Consider the following 20,430-nt stretch of genomic DNA (forward strand, 5'->3'; position numbering starts at 1 on the left):
CTATGCTACAAAGTCTATGATGAAACCCCTCGGTTTAGGATACTAGAAAATTGACATGTGCCCTAACTTCTGCGTGTTATACTACCTTGAAAATGTTGAGCTGACCGAGTGCATGACATGTGGGCATTGATATGTGAGGCCTATATTGTTGAGGAGATCTCAATATTTATCTTGTACTATTTCGAACCTCATTTGAGAACAAGAATCAATCGCGTTCCACGGCATGATGATGGTGGTGATGTGCCTTCTAGTGGGAACTTGTCAATATTCTCCAATCCTGGACGACCCACACCTAAAAATACCGTAAATGGAAGATATTTGTCTGAAATAGAGTTCAGACAAGCACACAATTATGTTCTATTTAACTGTGATGAGTTGAGACCTTTTATTCAGTAAGTATATATACTACTAATTATACCTTGTTAAGAATGTACTATTTATATATTGTAATATCATAAACTCATATAATTTGAAACAACCTTGCAGGCGACATCAACAATATTTATTATCCAATAACTCACAGCTGATCGAATCCCAAATCTTTCAATTACAAGATGAACAATTTGCTACGTGGTTCGGAACACATGTAAGTACTATCACAAACTCATTATCTCTTGCAAAGTTACTGTATGTCATTACAAAATTCTTGTTTACTGTTCATTGTTGTACATGAGATACAAGGTTTATCAAATGGAAAGGAGTGCTGCTATTTCATTGTCTTTACTAAGCCTGAGCCCTAAAAGAAACGTTAAGTGCTACAACGGGTATTTTGTCAATGGATATGTGTTTCATACTGAAGAATACATGCATGGAAAAAAGACATACAACAACGGTGTTTGTGTTAAGAGATCAACTTGTAGTGAGTTTGAAGTTGACTACTATGGTAAATTAGAAGAGGTTGTTAAATTGCAATATCATAATGAGCAGAATAGAGTGTTTTTATTCAAATACTATTGGTATGACACCATTGACAGAGGAATCAGAGTAGATCCTCACTATGGTCTGGTCAAAATCAACTCAAAAGCTAGACTCCACAACATAAACAATGTTTTTGTTTTCGCAAAGCAATGTCAACAAGTTTATTACACATACACCCCTTCCTTTAGAAAGGATCGATCAAGAGTTAATTAGTTATCCTTTTTAAAAACAAAACCCAGGGGTCATGTCGAGGTTGTTCAGGACGAGAACGAAGACACATGTAACAATCCCGACTGTATGACTTGATCAATGTTAAAAGATCCCAACATATGCTCTTAATTTGAGGGTAATTTTTTTTTTTTGAAATCTACCAAAAATTCGGCAGAGTTTCGTTTGTATTTAGGACATTTCAAGTTATCGACTGTTATCAATTTACTCAATCAACCCATCATCACAAGATCCAATAATTCCGGACCTTATATCAATCATCATAAAACACCTTATACAATCCACACAATATATATATATATATATATATATATATATATCCTACGAGTAAGTTCAATATGAACATAGCCCATATATCATATCATGAAATTTAAAAGAAAAGGGAATACTAACATGCAGAGAGAGCATTTACAACATAATAAGTGTTCTTAAACATTTCAAAAAGGGTTAATTACAAGATAACTAAAGTACTACATGCTAAGCTGAACTTTTATATATACATCAAGGTTTACATAAAAGCATACTACATAAACGCGTTAATTCCATTTTGTTTAAGTTAAATATTTACATAAACTTGACAAAGTAGAGTCCTAAACAAATGATTTTTCTAAATATTTGATGGACATGTTACATAAATAAACATACCATTATGTTGATAAGAGAAATATATATATGCTCATGTAATGTATACAAATGTAGTATAAATTTTCTAACGGATCCATAAGAATTCTAACATACAATTTATAATTATCAATTTTCCCAGGTCATTCAAACAAGGATACAAATCGAGTCTTATCAATCATTCCCGGGCATCCCAACGCGAACATCATTAGCCCAAGCTATCCTTGTATTTCATTTCCTGGCAATCCTATCACGGATGCCGTTAGCCGTAGCTAATCTGGTAATTCATTTCCCAGCAATCCTATTACGAATGCCATTAGCCGTAACTAATCTTGTAATTCATATCTCGGCAACCTATCACAGATGCCATTAGACAAAGCTAATCTTGTAATACATATCCCGGCAATCCTATCACGGATGCCATTAGCCGAAGCTAATCTTGTAATTCATTTCCTGGCAACCTATCATGGATGCCATTAGCCGAAGCTAATCTTGTAATACATATCCCGGCAATCCTATCATGGATGCCATTAGCCGAAGCTAATCTTGTTAATACGCTAGACTTTATTTACATTGAACATGATATTTATTGTAATTGCAATCACCAGAAGAATTTTAAATTGTATAAGTGTAAATAGGAGGGAAAATCACGCACCTGCTCCGCCTGTCTCGTGACCTCCCCTAACAGAAGATCCAATTCTAGTTGCTCCTCCTGAATCACAAGACAGTTTTTGGTTATGATTCCTTCAAGCCGATATTATAGAGAATCCATATTCATTCATTACTCATACGTTACTTTCTATGGATGTTCATTTCCTCATAATAACATACATACATATATCATGTATATTTTTAGAGTTAGTATCTCAATGTGCAAGTGTTCGTATGACTCAATTCTTTTATATTCTTACATATAGTATTCACGTTAAAGTCTAACTATTACTGTCTAGACATTAAACTGTTACTGTCCAACGGTTACTATCCAACTGTTACTGTCTAGACATTGAACTGTTAATGTCTGACCTCTCCTCAGATTGTTAACTATATCTAGAGTTATAAAACTCTGTTTCAAGCGAGATTGGTCTCGTTGGAAAGTTAAGACATAAGGCTACAAGTTCTCTGAAGGAAGGAGAACCCAGTTCTACCTCTAAGACAGTTAAAATTGCTTATCAACAAACATTTGGATTGTTACTGTCCAACTATTACTGTCTAGATATTGAATTGTTAATGTCTGACCTCTCCTCAGATTGTTAACTATATCTAGAGTTATAGAACTCCATTTCAAGCAAGATTGGTCTCGTTGGAAAGCTAAGACATGAGGCTACAAGTTCTCTGAAGGAAGGAGAACTCAGTTTTGCCTCTAGGATAGTCAAAATTATTCATCAACAAACATTTGGACTGTTACTATCCAACTGTTACTGTCTTGTTTTTGAACTGTTATTGTCTGACCTCTTCTCATATTTTTAACTATATCTAGAGTTATAGAACTCCGTTTCAAGCGAGATTGGTCTCGTTGGAAAGCTAAGACATGAGGCTACAAGTTCTTTGAAGGAAGAAGAACCCAATTCTGCCTCTAATACAATCAAAATTACTTATCAACAAACATTTGGACTGTTACTGTTTGACCTCTCCTCATATTTTTAACTATATCTAGAGTTATAGAACTCGGTTTCAAGCAAGATCAATGTTGTTGGAAAGCTAAGACATGAGGCTACAATTTCTCTGAAGGAAGGAGAACCTAGTTCTGCTTCTAAGACAGTTAAAATTTCTTATCAACAAACATTTGAACTGTTACTGTCCAACTGTTACTATCTAGATATTGAACTGTTACTGTCTAACCTCTTCTTAGATTTTTAACTATATCTAGAGTTATAGAACTCTGTTTCAAGCGAGATTGGTCTCGTTGGAAAGATAAGACATGAGGCTACAAGTTCTCTGAGGAAGGAGAACCCAATTCTACGTCTAATATAGTCAAAATTGCTCATGAACTAATCAGTCTTACTGTCCTACAGAATTCAGTCACGACTCAGTATTGGTTAGTGACCAATAACTGGAGTTCTACAACTCCAAAGTGAGCAAGACCAGTTTCTTTGGTTAGCTAACATTCAAAAATTCAATTTCTATGAAGGAACCGAATCCTAATTCCCTCATCCTCTTACCCGAAATCTCACCGAAAGTCAGGAGACAAATCTGTCCAGATTCGTCACCCTCTTCCCTTCACACAATACTTTCACAAACTACATTTTTTGGGTAAATTATTTGGGTTTCACGCCCGCCATCACATACCACACATGAATTAACTTAATTTTAACAACAAATACTTTTTCCCCATTTCATGTTTAAGAACCCTAACCTATGATTCAATATCAAGGCATCAATTCATTATTGAATTTGAAATGAATTTTAAGATTATGTTTAGAACACCTTACCCGGTACGAATCAAGATTTTGATTTTCAACCAGTTGAAGATTTTCAACTCCCTCCTTTCTTTTCTAATGACTGCCAGCCCTCCTTCTTCTCTTCTTGTTCAATTTTTTTCTTGTTAATCCCTTGTTTACAAGTGTTTATTCCATCTATAAACTCTTAATCTTATATGGGTTCTTGAAATTTTAGTGTTTTTCTCTTTATTTTGCAAGAATGGATTCAAAACTCCCTATTTTCTTTCCTTATGGTTCCTGCAGATTTTTGGTGAGGAGAAGAGTATTTATACTCTATAATTTCTCTTATTTGCATCTAGACCCCATTTCCTTTAAGTGTATTATTCTCTTCAATTAAATCCAACCCTCAACATTACCGGTTTTATTATAATGTCTCGAATTATTTTATCCGGAAATTTATATTAAAAAATTTCTGAATTTTTATTTTTATTTAACCATATGCATGAATTTCTTCACTTTTATTTCTCATGTAGTTAGTTTGCAATTTAAACAACCTTTATTTATTTATATTTTTCTTGGGGTTTACAACACAAGTGTGCGAGATGAAGTCTTTCAAGTTAGTGAGTTGGTTGAACCATATCGAGTTGCTCCTTCGATTGACTTGGAAGAAATTTTAATTTTTTGTGTTTTCGATGATAGTCTTGTTGATATTGACACAAAGAAGTTGAATGTTGTTTTGAGCTCTAGTGGACAAGCAAATGTCGATGCAGATGATGATGATGATGATATCCATATTGAAGATTGCGATGGAGTTGATGAATATTCAATTGACGACGAAGAAGAAGAAAATTCTGACTAACTATCAGAATCAAGGAAAGTATAAATCATTTTTTTATAATGTAATATATATTATGGATGATATATTGTAACACAAAATATTTATTTTATAAGTGTTAACTGTTGTTATTGTTTTGTGCGACAAGCAGTTTGTAATTTAAGTGTTTGCAGGAAAGTAAATAGGCAATACAAACATAATCTTTCATGCATAGTGCACGATCACCAACATCTATACCGATGAACTACACGTGCATCGGCATTTCATAGAGAGTTGCATAAACATTTAATGGAAATGCCACTATCACTGACATCTAAACCGACAAAAACCATCCATCGGCATTTCACTGAGAGTTGCAAAAGTATTTACTGGAAATGCCACTATCACCGACGTCGATACCGACAGATATAGTCTGTCGGCATGTGTTGGCTGTCTATATTTACCGACAGAATCACCGACGACCGGTGTGAATTCCATAGGGCGGGTATTAATGCATCTCTAACCGCGTGCACTTTCCGATGGAATTACCGACGGACTGCGAAAAATATGGAGGGTAATTAAAAACTTTTGGTGCAAACTTCAAAATTTACCGATGGATTTTTGAAACATCACCAACGGAAAAATTAAAATTAATATTATTTAAATGTCCATCGATGATTCCATCTGGAAAACTGCGCTATAAATCCCTGCGATCGTCCCTTCAGTTCATTTGTCCTTTGCTTCGTTTTATAGCTCTTGTTTTTTTTTCCCTCTCATCTGCTTCAAATCTCTTGTTTTTTTGCTTGTAATCTCTAGTTACATCTTCAACAAATTAAAAGGTATATATTTCCATTTAATATGCTTAATGATTTTATATTTTTATATTTTCTTTGTTTTAGTTATTGTTATTTTTGTTGTGTTTTTTGTTATGGTGTATTTTTATAATGTAGATAAAGTCTTGAAATAAACACATTATTAAGGTAAGCATTTTTCATTCCTAAAGTCTGTCGCACGTCACCCGCGCGGCGTCCGATGGTGATTTTTCGTTTGATTTCAGGTTTATTTGTTTTTGTGAATAAAGGAGTCGCCACCTAGTATTATGGTCACTAGGAAACCTAACTGGTCTTTCAGAGATTCTAAGGCATGAGACTGGTTGCGTAAAGGGAAGGTATTAGCACCCCTAGTACGCCCTACCTAAGGTAAGCTGCTTGGTGTTTGGTTTGTCTTATAATTGCTATGGTGTTGGTGTTTTCCTAGGATATGTTTTGCTATGATGAACAAACTTGGACTTGAAAGTCTAAAAAGAAAGAACCCTTGGTCAATGTGGATCACACCCTTAGATATGTCTACAAAGTACCAAGGAGAACCAATGCAGATCTCTTGAAATCTGTGTTTGATTCAAATTAAATTTATTAAGATAGAAATCCAAGGAGATTCCATGTGCTTTAAAAGCTCATTTTTCCCTTAGTATTTCATACTCTCACGGCTCGTAAACTGTGGAGTCAAAAATTGAAATGTCCTCAATTATAATTAAGGCTTCTTTCAAGGATGTGTGATGACTTATTATTCCTAGAAAAATATTTTGGATATTAACCACTTGGGGTTTCTTTATCCAAACATTAACAGCGAATAATAACAAATTATTCCCAATAATATTTTGGATATTCATCTCTTTGGGATTTCTTTATCCAAACATTAACGGTGAATAATAGATAAATTATTCCCAATAATATTTTGGATATTCATCCCTTTGGGATTTCTTTATCCAAATATTAACGGTGAATAATAGATGAATTCCCCCCAAAAAATAAGATTTTTATATTTTTTGAAATATTGGCCAATACCCTTTGGAGTTTTACAAACATGCTGTAAAATCCAGAAATGCAAGAAAATAATTTTTTGTTGTGTCTAAGAAATCCATGCGAAAACACATTTTCAAAACTTCAAATATATATATTTTTTTAAAGCAAATTCAAAAAGATGTTAAGGTATTGGCCGTATGCATGAAAACATTTTTTTTTATATATATGTATATTTGTCACATTTCGTCGAAAACCAGGTATTCTAAATACAAGATTTGTATTTTTACAATATAAAAATACAAAAAAAAACCACAAAACAAATACACAAAAAAACAACGATATTACTCGCTTTATTTTTTAGGGGCTGGGTCCAGCTCGGCCCATGTGGCTGGGCTGAACCCAGCAGGCATAGCCGGGTCACTGGCCCAAACCAGTGACCCGGCTGGGCACAAATAAGGCATGCGTGAGGACTGGTTACTGTTCAAGTGAATTAAATTTCACTTGAACAGTAACAATGCAACCAAGAATGCATGCAAAGCTGGTAAGAAAAGAGAGGCAGCTTACCTGGTCTGCTGGTGAACCCGATTTCTTCAGTCCTCACTGTCTGCGCTCGCCTGCTGTTCTCTCGCGTCTCTGTTCTTTCCGGTTTATTTTGCTTCCGTTTCTCTTCTCTCCCTCTCCTCCGTTCTGTTTTCCTTTCTCACAGTAACGAAAGGATGAAGGAAAGAAACTCCCTCTGTTCTCGTGTTGCTGGAAGGGAAGGATGGCGCCTTCTGCTGATTCTGCTACTGCGGCCGAGGAAAGGTGTGGCTTCTGCTGGTTCCATCACTGCGGCTGAGGAAGGATATGGCTGCGGAGGAGGCTACAGCTGGGCGGGTGGCTCAGCTCGTTCCTGGTTGCTGTTGGTGCTGGCCATGGTTCAGCAGAGGTGGTGCTGCTAGCTGCTGGGATTTTTCGAGGGAGGCCGGTCTGAGGTTCTGGTGTTGCTTCCCTGTTACTGTCGGGGGGAAGGGCTGGCTGTGGCTTCTGGTTTTGAATGTTTATCAGGCGGGGCTGAGCTGAGGGAGAGATGGGATGAGTGGAGAGCCGTTTCCTGGGGTTGTGTTGACAGAGAGTGAAGGCTTGTAAGTGGTGTTCACAGTGGTTGCAAGCTGGGGAAGTGAGGTCTGGCGAAGGGAGAAGAGAAGCTTGTGTGCAGAGGGAAAGTCTTCTGAGAAAAGGGGAGGAGCAGTGACGGCAGTTGTGGAGAGGGAGAGCGGCGTCGGCTGCCTCTTGGTTGGGAAAGAAGACCGTGAGTTTGTGTTCAGCTGAAAAGGGAAGGTCGTGCGTGTGGGAGCTGAGGGAGGAGAAAAAGATAGCTGGGGGGAAGACTGCAAACCCAAAAAAAAAAACAACAGGGGAGAGGGGGCGATGGCTTGGTTTCGGCTGGGAGAAAAAATTAGGTTTTGGTTTTTTTCGGTGGTTGCACTAAATTTCTCTCTTTAAAAAAGATTTGTCCTTTGTAAATTTTCTTACCTCTGCATATGACTGGATGTTTATTTATATAAAAAATCTTTACACGTTTTATTTAAGGAAATATTGCAATAATTATTATAAAGATTGTCTTCTATAACCAGCACCAACAAATCCTATATATATGGTAATAATTATTATAAAGATTGTCTTCTATAACCAGCACCAACAAATCCTATATATATGGTATTTTTTTATTGCAGTGATTATTTTCCATAACCAGCACGAATCAAATCATATATCTATAGTATTTTATATTGCAGTAATTATATATGATTCAGTAATTATCTCCTTGACATATTGCTTCTTTAATATTAGCCCTGATGCTCTATGATGTCGCCACATGTAAACCCTTATTTTTTATTTTTTTATTTTTGAAAATTATTAAAACATGGATCAAAAATTGGGTAGCAACAAAGTCTATAGTTTTTTTTTAATTTGTTGAATATATTTTATTGTTTGTATTGCCATAATAATTGAATTTAATTGTTATTGTTGAATTTACCTTGTAATTAGTAATTGAATATATAGGAATAAATTTAATTATTTTATCTCAATTTTACTCTATTATTGCATGATATGTGTAAACCCCCGCAAATAAAAATAAATAATAATAATAATAATAAAAAGAAAAAAAAACAACACATAGGATCGAAGTAATGACGTTTCGATGAGTAATGGATATTCGGTATGAAAGAAATAAATAAATAGTAGGAATGACAATAAATGTGTCATGTGAGAGAGAGAATGATCTCCATAAATAAATTTAAAGGTATTGTTGAAGTCGAAAAGAGAGTCATGAATTTTTAGTTTAAAACTTGTAACGTTAGCGAAACCAGTGACGAGTTTCAATGGATAAAAGAATAAGAAAAAAAAACCAGAAGATATGTAAACCCCGGTCAAAACATGTATTTTGACAAATTAATGATAAATGTGGTAATATTGAATTTATTGAGTATAAATTAAGGGGAAATGTCACGAGGATCTAAGTAAATAAATTAATGCATGAAATTCAGATTTTAGCGTAAAAGACATTGATTGTCTAGTTTTACGGTATCGATGATATATCTCAATCCGACTGTTGGATCGGGCTAAAATTTTATAAGGAATCTCCAGACATATTATTTTATATTAGGTTCGAATTTTGTGTAAATCGGAGTTTGGGAAGGATTTACGAGAGCACTAAAAATCGGGTAAATTGAAGAAGATGACACAAGGGGCATTAATAAGGGCATTTTTTTAATTTTATCAAAACAAATACTCTCCTCTCCTCTCTTTAAAAACAGAGCACGTCCTCTGCAAATGGAAAAACAGGAGGGAGACCATTTGTTTTGTCCCATTTTCTTCATTTTCTCTTCATTTCTTCAAGCTAAATCAAAAGGGAGTGTGCTTAGGAGGATTATATCCAAGAAAACAAATTAAATGACAACTTAGAGAGTTATAGAGCTTGAGAGAAACAAAGAGAAGAATCTGGAAATTGGAAGAGGAGGACATGATTTTTGTAAATTTTTGCAAGAATTCATTGAAATAAGTTAAAATAGCAAAGGTAAGCAACATACCCTTTAGTAATTTCGTTTTTCTCTCTTGTTCTTGCATGAGGAGAAGAAAACCTCCAAGTTTAAAATTCTAGGGTTCATGTAAATATTTTGGGGGAGTAATTCTTCATGTGAATTTCAAGATTAATTGCATGATAATGGCTTGATTTGCTGAAAAATAGAAGGAATAAATTGATTTGAAACTATGGGTTTTGGGATTACAACAGGGCAGGAACTTCGGCAGCCATATTCTGACTTTGCACCGATGGATTAGATTGATTTTGGGATATGTTATTATACTCAATGTCACCTACATTCTGACCGGAGGGATTGCAAATGTCAGACTTCGTTTGAGGGCTGTAACCGGAGGAACATTTCTGGAAAATCACCCTTCAAGACAGCTTTGTTCGTCGGCCGTTATATCATCGTTTCACCGTTGGATTGGTCTGGATTTTGGATATGTTGTTCATCCAGATGTTATATAAATTCTGAACGGTGTGGATCGGAAAAGAACACTCCTACCAGAAATTGTACTTCCCGAACAGCAGGTCTCCAAATTTCAGGTCAGTCCAGTCTTGTTCTGATATCGGGAGGTTTAACCGTTGGATGTATGTTAATTTTGGATATGTTATTCTAAGGATGATGATGTATAATTCCACCTTTTGGATGTATTGAATTCTAAATTTACAGAATGATGCTTTAAGTTTGGTTTGAGAAATATTGAATGAGAATATGAGGTTTAGCATAAAAAGTATGTTTTGGGACTAAGGATAATGGCAATGGGTTTAATGATGATGGCTGTGTTTGTGTTATGTTTGATTCATGTTTGATGTGTTGATAAGTGATGATATAGTTAAATTCTATAAAGAATAGTGATTGACTAATACTTTGGTTGTGTTAGAATGGGAAATCATGTTGTAAGTTGAATTATGATATAAGGAATCATTTTGAGTGTGCTTTTGGAAAAATTTGGCATGTGTAGTCATTGATGAAATTTAAGTTAAATTACATTGTTTGGTGATAGATTAAATGTCTTGGGACAAAAGAAAATCGGTGGCGAAAAGTCATGCCCTTTGGACATTGAAGATCATTGATGAAAAATTGAATTAAATGGGCGTTTAATGTTAGTGTAAATAAATTCTAATGTAAATGAATTTAAATGACAAGTAAGAAAATAAAATACATTCATGGAAATTGTTTACGGAAGTATTCGATTTTGTGAATTTATGAATATTATGAATAAATCGGGAAGATTCAATAATGATTCAGGATGTTATATTAAAAATGTAGGAGAAGCATTCACTCGACTTCTCAGGAGCTCGTATAGTAGGAGCTTAAGGAGGGACTGCAAGAGGGGCACAACAACAACAAGGAAGAGCGAGTTGAGCTTCTGCAGCTGGTAGGTGTTCTATACCTACACTTTTTACGTAGCGTTAATTTACTAACTTATTAAATTCTTGGTCTTTGCGTCTATGGGTGAAACCACAAAGAGAGAGGATAAAGTGAAATAAACGAGAAATTAAAAATGGATTTGAGTACTTGACTGGGTTAAGAATATGAATTACACTAATAGACTTCGTTGATGATCATTCCTCGAACTTGATTAGCCGGTCCCGAATGTGGAGGCTAATGATGTTAGTAAGGTTTACTAACATCGGCATAATCATCCCTGAAAACGAGGGATACTGAACTTGATTAACTATTCGGGTGAGAATAGTTAATGATATTGACTGATGCTGTCAATATCGGCAATCACACGAAACTTGATTAGCCGGTCCCGAATGCGGAGGCTAATGATGTTAGTAAGGTTTACTAACATCGGCATAATCATCCCTGAAAATGAGGGATGCTGAACTTGATTAACTATTCGGGTGAGAATAGTTAATGATATTGACCGGTGCTGTCAATATCAGCAATCACACGAAACTTGATTAGCCGGTCCCGAATGCGGAGGCTAATGATGTTAGTAAGGTTTACTAACATCGGCATAATCATCCCTGAAAATGAGGGATGCCGAACTTGATTAACTATTCGGGTGAGAATAGTTAATGATATTGACCGGTGCTGTCAATATCGGCAATCACACGAAACTTGATTAGCTGGTCCCGAATGCGGAGGCTAATGATGTTAGTAAGGTTTACTAACATCGGTATAATCATCCATCGGCATAATCATCCCTGAAAATGAGGGATGCTGAATTTGATTAACTATTCGGGTGAGAATAGTTAATGATATCGATCGGTGTTGTCGATATCGGCAATCACATGAAACTTGACTAGCTATTCCTGAAGTGAAAGCTAATGATGTCAAGAATCTTGACGTCAACATTTCCGGAAATATTCCAAGATATTATGGAAAGAAAAATTTGATTGGCTATTTCATGTTAGAAATAGTCGATAACATCAATCAGTGGTATTAATTTTGATGTTTACAATGAACTTGATTAGCCGATCCTGATATAGGAGACTAATAACACTAATGAAAATTTATTAGTGTCAGCATTCCCTTCCAAGTTTTAGGGGAGAGGTATTATAATGATATTTCCGATAGGGAATAATTAAAAATATTAATGAAATGGGGATTGACATCTTGATAGGATTATTCATTCGGCCTTGAAGAGGCGGATATTGATTGGAAATTATGGAAGAAGATGGGCGGAGGAACTAGTTACCCGGTGATGGGCTAGTGGCATTAGTTTTGTTTTCTAATGACCGGAATATACAACTTGAGTTAAACTTACTTGTGTGGTGTTAATATTGTCAGGATGACTGACTTGTCAGATTATAAATGGAATGTTGGACGATACCTAATTGTTAAACAAAAATGGTAATTTGTGTTTATGTTATGGATTATTGAAGAAAAAAAAAGAGAGAAACTGATGAAGATCTAATTCTTGTGAAGGATGGAGGCAAATATCGTATCGCTTGGGACGTGAGAATAGAAGTTCATTAACCATGGTAGGTGTTATACACTTAAGGAATGCAATGCTATATATATATATATAGATGATGTATTTTGAATTAATTAATGAATTGTAATTGATATAATTTGAGAATCATGTCCTGCGCACATGGAGGATGTCAAAGAAATTATGACTAATAATGTAAATATGTTGTATTAAGGTTTCGTGTTGTTGCTGGCATGATAAGAATTTGGTTATAATTATAATAGTGTAATAAAATGCCAATAATAGTGATAGATAATGAAATTTGGCCTTAATTATAGTGGTCAAATGAGATTAGGTTGATGAATTAAATAGAATGATGTATGTATGGTATTCACATTATTTGAAGATGGATCGGATGTGAATATTGTGAAAATGATGGCAGGTTCCATGATAATGAGAGATTTTACTGAAAATCTAAAGAAACATTGGAATGTGTCGAAATGGGCACAAGAAATTGTAAGTTGAATATATTTATAAACTAAAATTGGATCGAAATCATGACGAGTTTGACAACTTATATTGAAAAGCTATAATGGGTATAATAGATGTTGGGATTGAAATTGATATAAAGAGATAGAGTAAGAAGGAGAGAAATCACATGGTAGATATTATAATGAATTAAATGCGCTCGTGAGGTGAAACAAGACACAAAATGAAAATGTTGAATGATTCTAGGAAGGATGAATAGAGACGTAATAATGGAAGGATAAATGAGAATTTCAAGGAACTATGATTGCATATCGTTGAATATATGTTTAATTACTTGTGCATGTATTGTGTGATTTTCCTTTTATGCTATATTTATTATATACATTATGAAATTGCAGGTCCTTCAGATTCACGCCAAGAGTAGCGTTTTAGGTCCTCTAGTCTCCTTTCGTATGATTGAATAAGAAGATGAACATTAATGTATTTTGTCTTTAAGGAACTAAATGACTTAATATGTAATAGTACTCCTTTTACATTAAGTGTCGGACATAAAAATGTATTATTCTGTATTTGTAATCTTAGTTTGTTTACTTGCAATTGTTATTGTCGCACGTCAAAAAATCCGCGCGGCATCGGCTTGCGATCTTTTCGTTGTTCGTTTTGCTCGAATTGGTTCGTTGGAGTCGCCACCTAGTAATTTATTGAGGGCTACTAGGAAACCTGATATACTGGTCTTGTCAGAGATTCACGGGTAGGGACTGGTTGTGGTTAGGGAAAGGATTAGCACCCCTAACACACCCTACCTGAGGTAAGCTGCTTCGTGGACTTGATGTGTTAAAGAAGTTTTAAAAAATTCTGTTCTTTCATCGAATTTTAGAAATACAACTTACGTGTAAGTTCATAATTCTTTATCCGTGAGCAAATCAAAATATTAAATTCTTCTTTATTCTTGCAATTTTATCATACAAAAAAAACATTCATAAACAAAATACAAATCACACATTTCCTTTTCACTATACTTTTTTTTTTGTTCTTTTCCTTTTCTTTTGTTACATCATCACTACAAATTAAAAAATCAAAAAATTCAACACTAAACAAAAATTACATTACATAATTTAAAAATTACAAAATAGTCCCTAAAACTCCAGAAATTGCAGGGAAGCCCTTCTAGCAGAAGGGGAGAGGAAGATGGGGCTACGGTGGAGGCTGATTTGTGAGGGGAGGCTGGTCTGGCTTGCCTTGGCAGAGAGCAAGGGAGGAGCAGATGGTCTGTGGGGGCTGAGAGAGGTGGCGGTTTGGTTTCCCAAGGAAGTGGGAGGCTGGCCGGTTCTGATTTGTAGTGGGTGAGGGGTGTGAGCTGCTGAAGGGGAAGGAGTTGTGAGGAGAAGATAAAAAACCAAAGGGGGGTGGGGGCTGGCCAGACGGCGGCTTGGAGAAGAGATAGATTTAGGGTTTTGTTTTTGTGTTGTCTCTCTCCTCAAATATCAAAATTGCCCCCCCTTTAAAAATTCAGTGTAGCATGGTATTTATAGGAAATGTTTTGCTAGGTTTTCAAACTAGTCCCTCAACATTTCCTTTCCTTCTCTTTTCCTCTTTTTTTTGTAAATTTTGATTTTTCTTATTTTTTTTGTATTTTTGAAAGCGAGCAATATCAACGTCAACTCAACAAGGAAAATCAATTATCATAAAAATTACGCGTTAAAAGTTGAACGCGTTTCAAATACCTTTGAAAATTTAAATTCTTTTGAGATGACGTTGAAAATGCTAAAAACGATGCAAATATATCAAAAAATACATTTTTTGGGTTTTCATTGTTTTTTTGCTATTTTTGGTTTTTTTTCTAAAAAATTATCAAAAGATGGGTCAAAAATTGGGTAGCAACAGATGCCTCCTCTTTACAATGCTTACGAAGCAAAACTCCTCAATGTTTTGCATAGTAAGCTTTGTAAAGAAAAGAAAAGGAAAATGATCTCATTATCTTGGGCAACCTGCCCCTTTTTAAGAAAAGTGGTCTATTTTCAAGGGCGACCTGCCCACACATATTCAAAGTGGTCTATTTTCAGGGGCGACCGGCCCACACATACTCAAAGTGGTCTATTTTCAGGGGCGACCGCCCACACACTCACACTGGTCTATTTTTACGGGCGACCTGCCCACACATACTCACTTTGGTTTATTTTTAGGGGCAACCTGCCCACACTCACACGTGGGTCTATTTTCACGGGCGACCTGCCCTTTTGATTGGGTTTACCTAAGATCCCATCTGGCGATCTAACAAGAACAAAATCAGTGTGTAGCTCGGTCAACCTGAAATCCCCTTTAGCGATTCCCTTTAACCAAAGTTAAATTCTGTGTGGTTAGGCTAAACTGAGATCCCTTCGTCGATCCCCTTTAACGAGAACCAAAATCTATGTGGTTAGGATAAACTGAGATCCCTTCGACGATCCCCTTTAACCAGAACCATAATCTGTGTGGTTGGGCTGAACTGAGACCCCTTCGCCGATCCCCTTCAACCAGAACCAAAACTCCTGTGTGCGGTTAGGATAGACTGAGATTCCTTTCGCCAATCCCCTCTAACCAGAACCGAAACTCCTTTATGGTTAGGATAGACTGAGATTCCTTTCGCCAATCCCCTCTAACCAGAACCAAAATCTGTGTGGTTGGGCTGAACTGAGACCCCTTCGCCGATCCCCTTCAACCAAGAACCAAAACTCCTGTGTGCGGTTAGGATAGACTGAGATTCCTTTCGCCAATCCCCTCTAACCAGAACCGAAACTCCTGTATGGTTAGGATAGACTGAGATTCCTTTCGCCAATCCCCTCTAACCAGAACCAAAATCTGTGTGGTTAGGCTGAACTGAGACCCCTTCGCCGATCCCCTTCAACCAGAACCAAAACTCCTGTGTGCGGTTAGGATAGACTAAGATTCCTTTCGCCAATCCCCTCTAACCAGAACCGAAACTCCTGTATGGTTAGGATAGACTGAGATTCCTTTCGCCAATCCCTTCTAACCAGAACCGAAATCTGTGTGGTTAGGCTGAACTGAGACCCCTTCGCCGATCCCCTTCAACCAGAACCAAAACTCCTGTGTGCGGTTAGGATAGACTGAGATTCCTTTCGTCAATCCCCTCTAACCAGAACCGAAACTCCTGTATGGTTAGGATAGACTAAGATTCCTTTCGCCAATCCCCTCTAACCAGAACCAAAATCTGTGTGGTTAGGCTGAACTGAGACCCCTTCGCCGATCCCCTTCAACCAGAACCAAAACTCCTGTGTGCGGTTAGGATAGACTGAGATTCCTTTCGCCAATCCCCTCTAACCAGAACCAAAATCTGTGTGGTTAAGCTGAACTGAGATCCCTTCGCCGATCCCCTTCAACTAGAACCAAAATCCTTTGCAGTTAGGTTAAACTGAGATCCCTTCGCCGATCCCCTTTAACCATAACCAAAGTCTCTTCGTGGCTAGGCTAAACTGAGATCCCTTCGCCGATCCCCTTCAACCAGAGCCAAAATCTTTGTGGTTGCGCTGAACTGAGATCCCTTCGCCGATCCCCTTCAACCGGAACCAAAATCTGTGTGTAGCTAGGTCAACCTGGAATCCCACCTGGCGACTCCCTTCAACCTAAGCTAAAATCTTCATGTTGTGGTTAACCCGAGATTCCTTTTGGCAATCTCCTTTAACCAAAAAATATATTCTTTCTTCAAGATGATAGGGTTTGAATTGAAGACTCTTATTCGTTGATCTTCTTATTTCTTTGAGATTTCCCTAATGTTAGGGTTTATCTCATCTTCCTCCCATTCCAGGGTCAAAACCATGATTCTTTGTTGTTCTTCAAATCAATAATTCTTTCTTTGTCCCCAATCTTGCTGGACTACATTGAGGATTTTTTCTGCAACAAATCAACAATATATGCAATGCTTCGATGTTAGATGACATGCATGCATCCTTACCTGATTTGAATTATAGGTCCCCCCTCTTCAATGTTCCATCATCACAGGGTGCCTTTGTTTGTTATTCAAAGCTTTCTTTATTCTTCTGATGCATTGGCTCATTCATGTGATAGCCATCACTCAGATGTAAGTGCAGTGCCCATCCTAGGCTGTCCACGACGATTACTGCTCTCGCTGTTTATCAAGCTTGACTCTGCCCCCAAGTGTGGTGTTGCTTGATTCATCATGAAGGATTTCCTCTCCTGGATTCTTCTGAGATTTATCCTCTGATTGGTTGTGTGCATCATGTCAACACCTATCAAGATGGTTAATCAGTTATGGACTTGCCTCCAATTGAAACATACCCTTCAAGTATGTTCGGTCATCCACTTTCATGGAGACTATCAATTCATCTAGGGGAAACTATCAAGTCATCTAGGCATGCATCCCGTAGCTTGTCGTAAAAGGCTCATCGTTGTAAGCTCAGTGTTTTCCTCAAAAAGTTCTTCTCACCCATCTAATCAGATCATGAAAAGAAATGCATTGGAATTATCAATGATGTTAAATTTATCACCCATATTCATGCGGTGAAGGGCGCATTTGAGCTTCAAAACAGATGGTCCCACAGTCAGTCTTGGTGGGTGCATCCTTCCAACATTCATTCAAATACAAACACGATAACATCGTTCAAAAGCCATAGCCATGTTGAAGCTGATAAACCAAGATGAAGATATGAAAATATCCTTCAAGTGCAGCGTTGCTCATCAATTGCTGCTGAAGTTTACTAAATCATGGACTGTCTTTGAACCACATTCCCCCCAGTTGATCTGAACATGCTCATTCTTCTGTCTATAACCAAATGGCTTTTGTGATTGCTAGGAATGACTTTAATCGACTTCGCCAACTGATCGTTCGATTCTTTCTTTGCCCCCAGCTGATCTGAATATTGTTTGTTTTCCTTCTCAGGGTCCACTGTATTGCCCCTAGGTGGTCAACTTTTCAAGGAGTGTCGAAAAGAGTTGAAGTCATTTTTATCATGGATTTTGCAAATTCAATCGATGTTCTTCTTGTTTGACAAATCTTCCTTGTTCTGGAATCAAATCTCACACTTCAAAGATCATGTCTATTCAAAGTCTAGTTTGTTGAAATGAAATCAGAGATGTCTTTTTTTGAAAGTATTTTTTTTTTAATTCAAGCTTCTTTGGTCAAAGACCCAACACACGCTATTCAAAATATGCAATCCTTTGATTGTCTTGTATTTTGAAAACAGAAATTGACCCGTTGTAAGATTAAAATGACTTGTTTTCATTGTTCTTTGTATCCATTTTAAACTCTGATTTTGGGTATATCTTTTGAGGGTCTATGATGAGGTGACCTTCTGTGAATTTCAAGAAACAAAAGGCTCAAGTCAAAACTTGAGGATTCATCAAGAAAGATTGTTTTCTTTTTTTAGCACCAATTTTATCAGCATGCATAATAACCAGTAGCTTAATCCATGAAGTCACGACCCTTATGGAACAACTCTTCAAGTTTTGAGATCACCATTTATCGGTTCAGATTGCTTACTTGATTAAAAAGGGCTTTTAAAAGCATGTAATGCAGGCTATGGTTCATGGCTATGAAAGAAAGGAATTTCAAAAGCTCAAAAGGTGTTTGAGGGTTTCAAAGACCTAAAATCAACATCAATTATTCATCAACTCTCTTTCTCTTGTTGTCATTGTAGAGAAAGTGACATATAACCTTGTTAATTTCAGAGATCAGAATTCTCTTAACATAGGTCATATTGCTAATCCAAATTTCTTTGATGAATAACCAATCTAATCTTTTTGAAGACATCAGAGGCTTTATCCTAGACACACCAAAAGATATGAAACTTGATTTTTTTTTAACTTTTGGCATTTGTTGTGTCTTTCTTCAATTGAAACCTCTTTTGCCCATCTTAGAATTGATAGGCATTCTCCTTCCATTCCACTTTTTTTTGCTTTTACATAGCCTTCCTCAAAGTTTTCTTGGATGGCCCTCAATCTATGGCTTTTCTTCTTCTAGCCCTTTCTCAATCATTGGACTTTTGTCCTAAGCCTTTCTTTTATCCATTAGTCCAATCAGTGTCTTCAAAATATCTCTCATTTGCCCCCAGTGTAGGGTGTGATCCTAGTCAGGGTTTCTTTTTGAAAGAAAATATTTTACCAGGCTCAAAATGGGACTGCAAGGGATAATATTTCAAGAAATGTGAAAGGATAACAAAGATGGCCTTTTCTCATTTCAAGCAAGGTCGGTTAAAACCGATAAATTTTGACCTCATCTAGTGTAATGATTTGGACTTGTAAGAGTCATGATTCACGAGTCCATAACTACTGAATCCACTACATGTCATTATGCATACTGTTAAAATTTAGCTACATGATGTGGTTCAATTTCAAGAGGTATGAGTTCAAAATTGTTTGGTCACCTCATGTCATTTTCAAGCATCGAGTCATTTCTGTAATCAAAACACTTTTAATCTTTAGGACTGATTAACCTTTATCGCATGTTAGAGTTTGATCAAAATATTTTGTCAGAATAAAATGTTAAACATCTGTTGATTTCAAAACAACCAAAACAAGACATGTTTCGTTGAAGGATAAGATGTGACCCCAAAACAAAATGTAGAAGGGCAAAAATCCATAACAAAATGATTGACAGTTTAACCCCTTCTTAGATCAGCTCCTCTGGCAATTTTTTTTCTTGCCAAGCAATTGCGATCACTTGTCATTCTGAGGATATTCTGGTGAAAAAAATGATCGATGACATCATCTTTCACAAACTAAGCTCGATTCTTGAATCTCTTGCATCTGTTCAATCGAAATGGCCGAGGACCCCACCATGACAACACATCTCTTGTCTGGATTGAACCACCTAGAAAACGGTGGTTGCATGAGTTTTGTCGGAGTCAGGCAAAATTCTAGAATCTGGCCAATGCTGGTCGACAAACTTAAGTGGCAGAGGGATGTCAATCTTGGCAAAGACATTGGAGTAGTCAATGATACAACGAGACTTGGCTAGACCACATAATTAAGGTTTCTCACCGTCAGAGTCTTCTTTTGATTCATCTCTCATCATTGTTCTAGAATTCATGGCAGAACCTTCAATCTTTCACTTCTTCATGGCTCGTTCAATTCCTTCGACAATCTTCACAACATCATGTCAATCTTCCCATATTGTGGTGGTCGTTTGTGGATTGTTGGAAACCTTCCAACAGCTAGGTAATCTTGGCAGTGCATAGAATCATGCAGCGCTATCACTGTCAATGTGTGAAATGACGCATTGTTTTTATTGGAG

The 20,430-nt window shown here is 36.5% G+C and overlaps 1 protein-coding gene and 1 long non-coding RNA gene across 4 annotated transcripts in view; one reads left to right on the forward strand and one right to left on the reverse strand.

Annotated features, from left to right (window-relative positions):
• The window catches only part of LOC127904019 (probable LRR receptor-like serine/threonine-protein kinase RFK1), a 78,751-nt gene that overhangs the window by 14,444 nt on the left and 43,877 nt on the right, over positions 1-20,430 (reverse strand). The window lies entirely within an intron of this gene.
• LOC112325525 (uncharacterized) lies at positions 9,542-13,781 on the forward strand. Of its 2 annotated transcripts, none has more exons than XR_002979523.2 (5): positions 9,542-9,819; positions 10,036-10,371; positions 11,099-11,207; positions 12,710-12,765; positions 13,583-13,781. It is a non-coding gene; the product is annotated as an uncharacterized LOC112325525 (long non-coding RNA). The 2 variants fall into 2 exon arrangements; XR_008056812.1 differs by having other exon boundaries at positions 10,152-10,371.

Source organism: Populus trichocarpa, chromosome 11 (genome assembly GCF_000002775.5).
Source record: "Populus trichocarpa isolate Nisqually-1 chromosome 11, P.trichocarpa_v4.1, whole genome shotgun sequence".
Classification (NCBI taxonomy): domain Eukaryota; kingdom Viridiplantae; phylum Streptophyta; class Magnoliopsida; order Malpighiales; family Salicaceae; genus Populus; species Populus trichocarpa.